This window comes from Festucalex cinctus, chromosome 14, assembly GCF_051991245.1.
Source record: "Festucalex cinctus isolate MCC-2025b chromosome 14, RoL_Fcin_1.0, whole genome shotgun sequence".
In the NCBI taxonomy this organism is placed as follows: Eukaryota; Metazoa; Chordata; class Actinopteri; order Syngnathiformes; family Syngnathidae; genus Festucalex; species Festucalex cinctus.
In genome coordinates, this window is record NC_135424.1 from 20,191,091 (window position 1) to 20,204,313 (window position 13,223).

The following is a 13,223-nucleotide window of genomic DNA, read 5'->3' on the forward strand; positions in this document are numbered from 1 at the left end:
ATGCAGTCTGCTCCTTGCCTCCTTCCTGAAGATATATGCAGAATATTTGTTAATTAGAAAAGACTTCCAATAACGAGAATAATATCATAATCGCTATGCTTTTCAAGAAAAGTCTAAATTTGACAAGAACCAAGTTGTACAAGAATAAAATAAAATAAAATAAACATATATATATATATATATCAATGAAGTCCAGGGATGAGTGGTCAGGGGAGGTAGAGCCTCCCCGTTCACTCCCCTGCATGCACATATTAATAATAATAATAATAATAATAATTGTTACATTAAATTAGTTTGTATTTTAGTTCTGTGGTCGGTGAGTTACATTGATTTTCTTTATCAATCTAATGTCAATGATGTAATAGAATTAATAAAATAGATGAATTTGAGTATTTTCTGTTCAAATAAATGGGTGAAAAGGGAAGAGTGTTCTCTTCCATTCACTTGTACTGAGGTACAGTAGCTGTGTTTAGCGCCAATAAATGAATCATAACTTGTTAAATTCTTTACCGATTTTGACAAGAATTGGTTTGTTGGAAACGTCAGGCATGCAGTTATGATATCAGACACCTCCGTAATTTTATATTTCACAATATTAAACTAAAATGAAAAAGCAGAACAACAATGAACTTGACTATCACATTGTTCAACATTGTGGAATTGATTGAAGAATAATTAATCTATTCGAAAACAAAAGTTTCAATTAAGGTCAAAATTGAAATACAGTCTACTAATCTTCTATTTTGGGTTCATATTTTTATATCCAACTTCAGAGGACTCACCAGTCATGAACCTCACTGCACATCACTAATGAAGTCATACTTGGGAGTAAAAAGTTATTGTGCAAAAATAATTAGACATTTTATAAGAAAAACCTTCAAGCTCAAGACGTGTTACATTAAATGTTACTACACAACAATTAAGTCATTTTGAGCAAAACTAACATTTCCGATTATAATCGAAACTTTTTAATTAACATAAAATAGCCCTAATCAACATTTTATGGCACGAATAATATGTAACATCAAGATTAAAGACACAGGAAATGTATCGGGATGTGATGCAACACTGATGGAGTCACTTCAAAATCAGCATTCATCATGACCGAATCAATGCAACTTGTTTGTTGTCTGCTTCCTGTTAATTGGTGCAGACTGTTTGTCTATTTAACTTCCTCCTCATTGGACAAGACAAACGATGCTGTGTTGTGTAACATTTAAATTTCATCTGCAGCCCAACTGACCAGAATGTGCTGTTTTGGATCCACAGAAAGACGACTGGAAGCAAGTTACATGCGCTCAGCCAAAAAAGCCAAAGCCTTTCAAAGTGTTCGACTTGCTTTTGATCCTTCGCAAACAGCGCCTTCCCCTTCCCTTCCCAGACAAGCCGACAACTGGCCCAAACTATTTGAGTAACTCAAACACACAGTGTCCTGGAAGTGATGACCAAACTGCAGCATATCAAACCTGGTAGAAAGTGTACGTCTGGGAAGGAAATGTCATAACAAAATGTTTGACTTGCTCTTAGTTGACAAGTTCGCCCAGAAATAAAACAGAGGGACTGTGAAGTGGTCTCCCGCCGACCGGGATGAAACAGCTGTTTGGTAAACAGTATGAAAGAGGAGCACCTGGTTCGCTACTTTTGCCCACCTTGGAACAAGCTAAACTTATCTTCGAACACAAGGTACTTGGGAATAAATTTTTGTTAGTTGTGGACGAGTCACATCCAAAGTACAAACCAACCAAGGCCGGATTTACACTTTGAATGCCCAATTTCCATTTAGCTGTTTTGATTTATATGAACTTACAATTGATCGACAGCATATGCCATAATTAAAAACATACCTGTACACGACTGTAAGTGATGAAACTTGTAAACAATAGTGCTTCCACAATTACAAAATACTAGTGATGAAAGAATGAAGCGTCATGAAGCATTTTTGATATTTTTAGACTTCTCTAGATGACACTCTTCTTTTAAAGACACAATTGTAATCAATTTCCATTGCAGTAGCGTTTATCTTTAAACCAAGAGCACCATCTAGAGGAGTAAAGAAATATCACAAGTGCTTCATGAAGCTTCATTTTCTCATCACTACATATTACTACTTCCTCTCTTTTGAAAGTAACTAGATTACAATATTATGAATTGTAAATGTGTTACACTGCTTCTGTGTTACTTCCTCCCACATTCCCAAAACATTTCATTTAGAAATCTAGTTAAAGATTTTAAATTGTTCATTGGTTCAATGGTTAAAACGGAGAGGATGAAAAGAATAACCGAGAACGGCTTTCCAAGAAACAATTCTCAAATAAACAAATGTATGGTGTTCATTATAGTCTGGTGATCACCCATAGTCAGCTGGGATGACCAGGAGAAAACTGACGGATTGATGCCACTGTGAGGAGATATGAAACTATGCCAGCAGCATAAAATTTAGCACTATGCTATGAGTGACTAAATGAGAAAACCCAATCCTGCATTATTGAAAAACGATTAAAAGATTTCTTGTTTTGGAATGGTGACATCACATAACACCTCGTTCTTCTTCTTCGTTGAATTCAAGTTCAACACACTAGCCGAGACCATAATCACAACCCCGCCCACACATCATACAATGCAGATCTAAAACCGTACCACTTGATGAAAAGTGACCCACGACAGTGGAATAATGGGCAATCAGCACACATAAACACTTCACTTGGACGAAGCTTTTCTATCTCACATCCTGTTTGCAGCCAATGTTTTTATTCAGGAGGCCCCCCTCGGCCAATCCCACCCTGACCTGCCCGATGGGAACCACAAACAGCTCCACAATGGTGGGACTGTGTGCACGCTGTGAATGACAGACCTGTCCATACAAGCTCAGAGGAACCTCCGCCCTGTCATACAAACAACTGGCCTGCGGAGCACGTTTTTGCCGTCATCTCTTTCGGAGGCAGCGTTCCATGCTTGCTACGCCACACAGGCATGTCGGGTTGGGGGGTGCAGAGTTTGTGATTAAACAGATTGCTGCCTTTGCTTGAAAGCCAACTGGCAACTTCCATCATTTCGGCTGCTCACGTTCACTTCAATCCCGTTCGGGCTGATGAAGCGCTGATGGGAATTCGCGGCCGTTCGCCTGTTTTGCTTGTTTTCTATTTGCACGCTACGCGGGTCCACTTCACGGATCAGAAGCCGGTCGGCTGAAGAAGAATCAGGCTCAATCCCCTGCAACCATTAAAATGTAGTGACTCATGTTTTTGCATAAAGCTCTTATCCTAAAAACCCATTAGGAAGCACATTTATGCTGCATGTCACGTAAGGCTGAGTGAAGAACAAACAGGGTGGCGTGTGGTTAAATAATTAGCACTAAGCCTTGTACCAGGGATCAAACTATGGACTGGGGGGGGGGGGGGGGGGGGGTGGGGCATCTACGGCCTGTCATATGTCTTGTAACGGCCCATGTCGTTTGCTACTACTAATAACTTGTATACATTGGATTTTTGAAGTATGCTACTAGATTTGGAAAATTTTAAATAAACTGTTCACAACTAAAATAGTAGCTACAGAAGCAAATAGTGTGAATCGTGATTGATCCACTTTCTGGTCTGTGTTAAGGTCTTGTTGCTTTTAATTTAGTTAGTTTGATGTCAAATCTAACCTAAAGCGTGCAGTAGGAATTGGAGGTCCAGGTCCATTCCGTGTAACATATTAAATTGGGATCACACACCCGGAAAACTGCTATGGCATGACACCTTCGTGTGAGTGGCTCAAAGTCAGCCTTCAGATTGTTTATAATCTTGAGATAATTTCGAAGCTAAATTGATAATTTTTCGTGGTATTTGTGTGGAAAATTACTTATGCAAAATAAGCCACTGTAATTTAGTGCATATAGCAGGTGTAATCCTGATTGCGCCCCGTTTGTCGATCAACTGCCTGCCACTGCCTGCCTGCCCTACATGATTTGGTACCCTAGGCGAAAATGTACATGGTAGCCCCCCCCCCCAATCCCATAAAAAAAACACACACACACACAAAAATTATAGATATATTATATTTAATAGCACACCACGCAATAAATACCAAATTCCACAAACAAATAAAAATAAGAAAAATAACAGAAGTACAATGCAATGCAACTTTTTATTGCAATTTTTGCAAAATGACAGTATTTAAAACCTCAAAATGTTTTCACTATGTACATTAATAATTGTGTAAGATACAAAAAATAGTAAATGTATCAATATACAAACGTCTATATATCGTAAAACTTTGGCAATAAGGTGATTCACAGATCATGTGCATAGTGTGCAAAAAAACTTCACTAAATAACTTAGGAACATAACGGCAAATACTTAAAATAGTGCACGCCGGGACCTCCTTGCAGCAAAGGCATCAATTGGTGCGTCAAAGGATAGCTGCCTGGATACTTCTTGATTGATGCTGATAAGTGCCACTCTAGTTAGCCGTTCTTGTGACATGGTAGACCTTAAATAGTTTTTTATTAGTTTAAGCTTGGAAAAGCATCTCTCAGCTGATGCTACAATCACTGATATGGTAGCAGCCACTCTGAGTGCTACCCACATGTTGGGATAAATTTCTCTAAGTTTTTTTCTCCTCTAGAAAAACTATAAAAGTTCCATGCTTGACATATTGGATTTTGGCCAGGTAGGAAATGACGGCATCTCTGCTAAGAATGTTTTTTTTTTTTTTTTAATTTATTAGAGTACATATTGCACAAATAAGTAGACTCAGAGAAAAAGGCTTGTTAATTCCAGGCCTAGCAGACATGTTGCTACCCATAACAGTCATTGAGCTCATAGAAAATACTAGATGTAGTCTTTTTTGTTGTGGGTTACTTTTTTTTTTGTTTTTTTTTTGCATTAGTTAATTTGATTATTTTTAATAATCAGTAAATTAAAATTGTATTAATAATGAAATAAGTTTAAATATATTTAGTAAAAGGGGTAGGACTAGATAAGTTTTTAACTTCTTCCTACTCCCTTTTGAACATGTAAGTTATGATTAATTGAATGATTGTTATTGGGATTTTCTTCTCTTTTGATTGTTGTTGTTTTTTGTTTTATATCTGCTGTTCATCTGTTTATATGTTAAAAAAAAAATAATAAAAGGAAAAAAAAGGAAAAGGTTGATTAACCGTTAGGCATTATTGTGACCCGTTTTGGGCTTTTTGATGGTTCTGACCAAGTCATTTCAAAATAAGATAACGCCCAGGGGTTAAAATTGAAGATTTTGTAATCTATGCATCCTATTACAACCTTACTTTCATGTTGTGAGTCAAGTGCGTATTCTACAGAAAATATTTTGTCAATATTTTGGAAATTGTTCTTATGTTTATTGAGATATTGAACATCCATCCATCCATCCATCCATTTTCTTGACCGCTTATTCCTCACAAGGGTCGCGGGGAGATATTGAACAAAATCTTTAAATTTTTCAAAGGGGGTATACTCATATATGCCGAGCACTGTACATGATGCAGCAATAGCTGATATAACTGAAATAGTCACCTGGATCTAGAAGATCGAGCTTTGTGTCACTCAAAGTACTGCTGATTGGTGCTTGACTGGCTGTTGCTTCAGCTGTACATTAAACAAAATACATCACTTCAAATTATTTTGGTGTTAAAGCAGGGAAAACAAATCCATTTGCATTATGATAGAATACAATGTCAGAAATTATGGCTGTTTGTATTAAATGCACCATCCATGCACTTACATTCAGTAGCCTTTGGTGAAGATGACACTGAAGGATTGTTTACCACAGCTTCTGCAGGTGCTTGTTGTGGCTGCAAATATTTTCTCAGCGCATCTAGTTAAAAAAAAATTGCATTTACTATATAGATTTTTACATTAAACCAGCACATAATTCTTATTTTCAATAAATTAATAAATTAATGTGGTTATGTGAAACAATGACTTGTGCAAATCCATTCGCAGGTATATGGACTTACTGGCTGTTTTAGTTTAAACTCAGCAAGCGTTGCCCCACTCTTGTGTGCAAAGTAGCTACTAGCATGGATGTAATGGTGCAGTAAACAAGTTACAAGCAAGCTAAGAAGCTAACGCTATTTTCGTGTTTATTTTATAAACAATGATGATTGACTGACATACATACCTCTACCCTGGGCCCGTTTTTCCTCCTCCTCCTTTCGCCGCTTTCTTAATGCAGCACGTGAAGGCTTGGACCTTTTCATTGTTGTCGATGTCAATGTATAAACAACACAAGTGTGCCAACCATCTATCTATCTTTCTAAAGTGCTGCCACTACACTCTGAGATGATATACGACCCCTCCCCCTACCTTTCATTGTAAGCGGCAGCAGCGGGTCAGGTTCAGGGCGCCAGGACAGCAGGTCGTGAACTCACAGTCATTTATTTGAAATAGAAGTAATAAAAAAAAAAAAGGAACTTAATAAAATATATTTGCTATATAACATATTTTATGTTAGAAAACACGAGGGGGTGGGGGGGGGGGGTGTGTGGGGGGATATTGTGTTTGGGGTTTTTAAATTTTATTTTTTTTCCTTTCTGCAATTTGGCGCCCCCTCCACAAGATGGCGCCCTCGGCGACCGCTTAGCTCACCTGTAGCCTAGGCCGGCCCTGGCCTGCCATATTTTAATAGGTGAACAATCAAATTTGCGGCCATTTGTACAGACACACGGTAAATGGTCCATGATAGGAAAAGGGGGTTCCCATCCCTGCCTTATAGGTTGTGTGCATTGTTTGCCTCTTTGAGAAAGAACCTTTGCGTCTGTGGTGCCGTCCCCAAACCCCATCAACAAGGTCCGCTGCAAACAGCCTTGTGAGAGTGTACACATGCACTGCCCAGTCTTCTTACGGCACCCTGACAATTACTGCTATATATACCAGCCCAAATGGGAGCCACGAACCGGCGTGATTACAGGGTGGAGCAGAAGCAAAGTGGTGGAGAGAACGAGGGCGACAAAAAAAAAAAAAAAAAAAAGTCAGCAGAGAGAAATGGAGCCGAGAAGAAGAGCAAGAAGGGATAGACGATGATGATGACAAAGGAAATGAGAGAATTGTGCAGTAAATTGTATCATCTTTCATAAATCATAGTGTGTTGTCAGGGTGTCATTTAAGCCCAAATAATTTCCTTTTAGAAAAAGTGAAGAGGGGCATGATTCAATTAGTTGGCTGAGAGCATGCATGGGTGACTTTTTTGAAAAAGTCCCTGTTATAATGACCTCTGTGTCTGTATGTTTTTCAACAAATCAGGCTGGAAAGCTTCAGATGACGGAACCATTTGGTTTGGTTTGCATTAAGATGTGCTGCCCTCTGCTGGAAAAGACGAGAACTAGATACATGGCGCGGCATTTACAGGACCATCTACCTTCATCTTGCCACTTCCCCTTTGCTGTCAGTCAGAACCCTCTCTGAGTGTTCATCTCCCCAAGAAGAGACTGCCCACTTCCATGGAAGGATTTATAACACAGGAAGTCATGTTACAGCAGACTTCTCCTCATGTGATGTATTGAGGTGCTGGCTTTAAGCTCAGGCCCCAGTGATGAGCCTTGTACTAAATTGATCTGTCATGACACTGTGGAAAACGTAGGAAGTACACTCTGGATCTACTGGCCATTCCTGCCGAGGGGGGTTAAAAAAAAAAAAAAAAAAAAAAAAAGGACCACATTAACCAATAGAGCACTCTCTATTGTACAGAAAAAAACCCACGCTCCACCTCACTCCAGTGGCTTGCATAATTGGAAGCGTCTTGGCAAGAAGATAGCATATCAATGGACTTGTACTCCAAGGGCACGCAGATAAGAAAAGGCTGCTTGGCTCAACATGTCCACAATAGGGTCACTAGCTTTCCCTAACGACACTGCAGAGTGGCTGTTGACTCACATACAAATAACAAACCAAACGCCGATCACTAACTGTATGTTGCAGAATGCTCCAATCATTATCTTAATATGGTCAAGATGCATTTGGAACATCCTTTGCTTCTACATGGATGAAAAGAAAGCAAATTAAAACTCACCAGTAGGCTGCCATTTTATCATACAGTGCTATCATAAACATGCACATAATAAGGATATCCACGACAACAAATGGATTTTTTTCAAGTATGTAAATAAAGTGAATAAAAAACATTACCCTTTGAAGCAAATTCAAAACAGAGTTATTCCACTGCGATTGGCTGGCAACCAGTCCAGGGTGTCCCCCGCCTACTGCCCAGAGCCAGCTGAGATAGGCGCCAGCACCCCCCGCGGCCCTTGTGAGGAATAAGCGGTCAAGAAAATGGATGGATGGATGGAGTTATTCCAAATTAACACAAACGGCATCATCCTCGATAGTAAAAATGATTTAATTGTGTGAAGGCTAAAGGAATTCCTATTTTTTATTCTTCCCCTTGTTTTGACACGCTTCTCCTTCCACATAATTCATCTGATTCACACCATACCAATTTCAAGATATTCTGAAAATTCACACAATGGGGGCTTGCATTTTTTCCATTCCAAAAATTTGAGTTTTCCCATAATTCAACATTTTTTCACCTAGAAATTCTCCATTCATTCCAATTGAGACCAATTTACCCCAAACTTATTTTCCATTCATTATACAAAATAACAGATTCAGATAATGCCCATTTGAAATTTAAATCATTCCTCTTTTTCAGTTCGCATTATGAACTACTTTCAACATGCCAAAATATATTGTATTGCAAATATACCAAAAAATTCCCACATTAGGACATTCTACATTATTCACTCATCCCTCAAGATTACTTGACCGACTGTATTCCACCTTCAACAGGTGCAAAACATTCAAGTCATCACAAAATTCATAAAAGCCCCAAATTCTAAATATTTACATGTTCACCTCCAGTTTCCAATTATATTGATTGATTAAAACCATTCCAACTTAAACATATTCAATTCATTCCACATCATCCAATATCATTCCATATCAATCCAAATTATTCCACATGCTTCAATGTTTTTTGTATTCAGCCTTTCAGCCTTCACATGCATATTTCTCCAGAAATTACAACTGTCTAGTTATTTATTGTTTAAATTCTTACTCGAATGGTTTGTAATGTGTAAATAGGATAATCATGTTCCTGTACATCCCCATGCAGAAAGTATCCTTTCTTGCCATTGTACAATTTAAGAGAGACCGCATAAGCGTGAACTGTCACCCCCCTCACACACTCCAAACAAGCTCCCGTGCTTTATGCACTAGTGCACTTCCCTTATTATTCAACACGCGGCAAAAAAGGTCATATGTTGCACTGCACTTTGTCATATCTACTTTGTAGTGAGGTTCCAGTTCTTCTCTGCGTGTTGTTAAAACGCAGGACTTCAGATGAAGTAAAGCGTGTGCTAATGTTTAGTCATGTTTACTGAAAAGAAATACCAGCGATGTTTGTTATTCTTCCTAAAAGGTGCACATCAATCACACAGTTGCGTGTCTGTGAAGCACACTGTAAAGGTGCTTTTAATGACATGAGCATCCTTACATGCAAGTGCACAGAATTTGACCTCTGCATTTAATCAGTCGCAGGCATATTCTTAACCAATCTTAGGTTTATGAAATCCAATGGATATTTTAAAAAGTGAAAAGTCTAATCACTAGGTTTTTGGGATAAATAATAATAATAATTTAAAAAAAAGAGTTCCTGGTGAATCATTTCAAAACTTTTTTTCTGCCATTAATTAATATAACCTATATCCTGTGACCTCAAATTATTCTATTTATTTATTTATTGTTTTTATCTTTGTGAAAGGGGAAGTAAAACTAAACAACTAAAATGTTGTGTTTGGGAGTTGTTGTTTTTTTATGGTCCTATGAACCAACTTTTTGGCCATAATTTCAAAAGGCATGTTTTTCACAAACACATCACTGCTCATCACCAAAAGAATATCATACCTCCAGTGGATCACGGTGGTGGCAGAATCATGCTTTGGGGTTCTAAATTATTCCTCTGGATCAGGATCCTGAGACAAGGTGGAGGGAGGTATGAACAGTTCAATATAGCAGTCAGTTTTTTTTTGTTTTTTTTGTTTTAGCTAGAAACCAAAATGTCAGGAAAAGCCAACTAGAACTGCTGAACGTTATTTAGCGTTAAATAGGGTTTATTTGGTGGCAGGTGTGTGCTGACTTCTATTTAACATGAGTTTGAATATGATTGCTTAATTTGAAGTCTATACATTTTGTTTTACTTCAAATCAATCATCAACAATTAACTGGTTGCTGCGATTGGCTGACAACCAGTTCAGGGTGTATCCCGCCTACTGCCCGAAGCCGGCTGGACTAGGCTCCAGCACCCCCATGACCCTTGTGAGGAGCGAGCGGTTCAGAAAATGGGATGGATGGGTTTATAGTTGATTTTTTTCTAAATGAAAGGAGGGTGCTCATTGTTTTTTTTATTTCTTAGGGCTTAACTTCTTTTGACACTTGTGTGACTACTAAAACATGAGAAAAACACAGCATGAATCACTTTCATGTTTTTCATTAATCATCCTCTGCTGCCGGATACGGAGTAGCCTTACAGTAGTTTTGCAGGCAAAAGTTCATGTTACTTTATAACTTTGCTGCACTCCACTAATCATCAACATTAGAGATATACAGTAGGGAAATTACAGAGGTGATGCCCAGACTTTAATGGCTGCTTAAACAAACAGATTTCAGATAAGTCTGAGAAAAAAAAAAAAAGTCTGAGAAGAAAATTAATATATGGCCTCAGAGGGGAGGGGTTGGGAATAATTAATACAGAGTGCAGTAAGAGATGAAGCCTAGCTTTTCTTTCCCCCGCACCCCCCACACAAACACTTTTTTAAAAAAATTATTATTCTTACATCCTTCCACATTATTTATCCCCGCTGTCACGCCATTGTTGTGATTATGGATGTCATGCGCCCGTACAGCGCTCCTCGATCAATGGGCCTGAAATTAAAGCAAAAAATGAATTTCCGCAGTGTCGGCCACATGCGCGTCTGAGCAAAAAAGGGCTGATTACCTGAGGAGCGAACAACAAGAATGCAGCCGGGAAGGATGGAGGCTGCATTACTTTGGGCTTGACTAGCCGGCTGTGAGATGACATTTCAAACAAGCCGCTGTTCACTTTTAATTCCACAAAAGCCCTTTGAAGTTCATGGAGAAAATTTGGACTTATTATGTAATATATGGCAACTTCATAGGTATTAGTGGCCATGTAATGTAACACCCATTGGCTCTGACCAGTTTTGCAGATGATGTAGTCTGAGCTCAATATGTGGGGTTGGAGTTTGGTATAGATCTGAATTGCGTTGCAATAGCTTGGTACTTTATTTAGCTACATCTGAGACGCACCTTCGGTTATGCAGGTGTACCTAACGAAGTGTCCAGAGAGCAAGCTAAGGATAAAAAAAAAAAGAAAGAAAAAAAAAAGAAAGAAAGTGGTTGTTTTACAAACAAGTCTGCCCTTTCACTATCCTTTCACCGGAGATGGACAAACGCTTTATTTCCTCCCTTGTTTCCCTCGTCCCTCATTTTTTAATCGATTTTGCTATTAGAGGTGGAGAATCACAGAGGGAGGGTGACCGGCCTGAGGTGGCTTGACAGGCTTGTTCATCTCCCAAAAGCACAAGTTTGCTTTACATCAGCCAGGAGGCGGCGACTGTCACTAAAGAGACCCGAGTCTTAATGCGCTGGATTAATACCCTGCTCTCCTCCTCTAAGAGAGGACCCACAAATAATGATAAAAAAAAAAAAGGCTGACCTGATGTGAAGTTCTTACTACAACTTAAGATAAATAAGGAACATTTTTTTCTTTAAGAAATAATACAAATGTTGTCATCATAAATCCTTCATTAACTTGGCAGACATTTGAAAGTATATTTAACATTCTGTACCATATATTAATAATAATAAAAAAAAAACTGTTGCAGACTTCGGATGAGAGGATACACCATGGACTGGTTGCCATTTAATCACAGGACAAACGTACTAAGGACAACTTAGAGATGATCATATTGTGGTTATCACATTTTTTTTCAATTGTATTCTTGGCTGGCGAAAAAACAAACTAAAAGCAAAACACTTGGTTTCTGAGGTGAAGTTGAATGAGATGTACTCAGGATTTAAAGAACTTCTATTTTCCCTCATAAATTTCGGTTGAATTGTACCTCAGAGGCATTCAATTCAGAGGTCTCAGTGTATTTGTTTTACGACAAAGCATTTGACCTAAAGTACTTTATTTCCTCTAACTTGACACATTTCATCCATCCATCCATCCATTCTACAAAGGTCAGGTTTTCAAATCAATCTGACAAATCCTCTGTGAATTATCAGAATGGTCCCAAAGCCAAGGAAGGCCCATCACTCAGCATTAGCAGACAAAACGTGGAAGTGCACTTGCACTTGTGACAAGTTGTCAATAAAGGTTAACATGTAAGACACCAGTAATACCTGGAGGCAGCTTGTGCTTCGGTTGTGACTCGCGAGGCGGTGATGCAAACATAAGGTGACGCAACGTCCTGATTTCACAATCAGATCTGCAAAAAAAATTAAAAGGAATTGATTGTGGTGATGTATTGTGTTCCACTATCAATCACAAGCATTTCTGTATTTCCTGCTTTTCCCCCCCAATGCATTCTTTTTTCTACTGTCATCTCCCCTTCACAGTATCACAGCGACTGCACTCATTCGCAGCTATTTATTTGCTTTATTTCCTGAGATCAGCTATAAAGAACAAACACCATTAAGCCAGCCAATCAATAAGGAAACATCAGCGCTCTGAGCTCGCCTCTCCACGCAAAATAGATTTACAGCATCGGCACGAGCCAGATAAATCACATATTCATACATTAAATTAAAAAATGTGATTGATAGTAATGTGGGGCGCGTGTTATATTTGTCAGAGACTGCGAAAACAATGTTTTATTGGTGCAATTCTTCAAAGTCGTGTGAAGATGTCCAACTCCGGCAGATGAGTTGTTGCTTTGGGATGGAGAAAATTGACACTCTAGCAATGGTGTGATGCAAATAATGAAGTTTTCCAGCATGCTAGAAGGCTAACAATTGACGTGTTCATCGTTCTTCAAGCCTCTGCACGCTATACAGTGCAGAGTGTGCAGGAGTGGGCTCTTTGGCTAAGTGACACCTTATGGGATATACCAAGATTGTGTCATGCATTACAGGGCACAGTGGTGATGGGAGCCTTCCAAAAGAGAATTATTGCAGCATCACATGGGCCAGAGTGGAAAAGGTGTG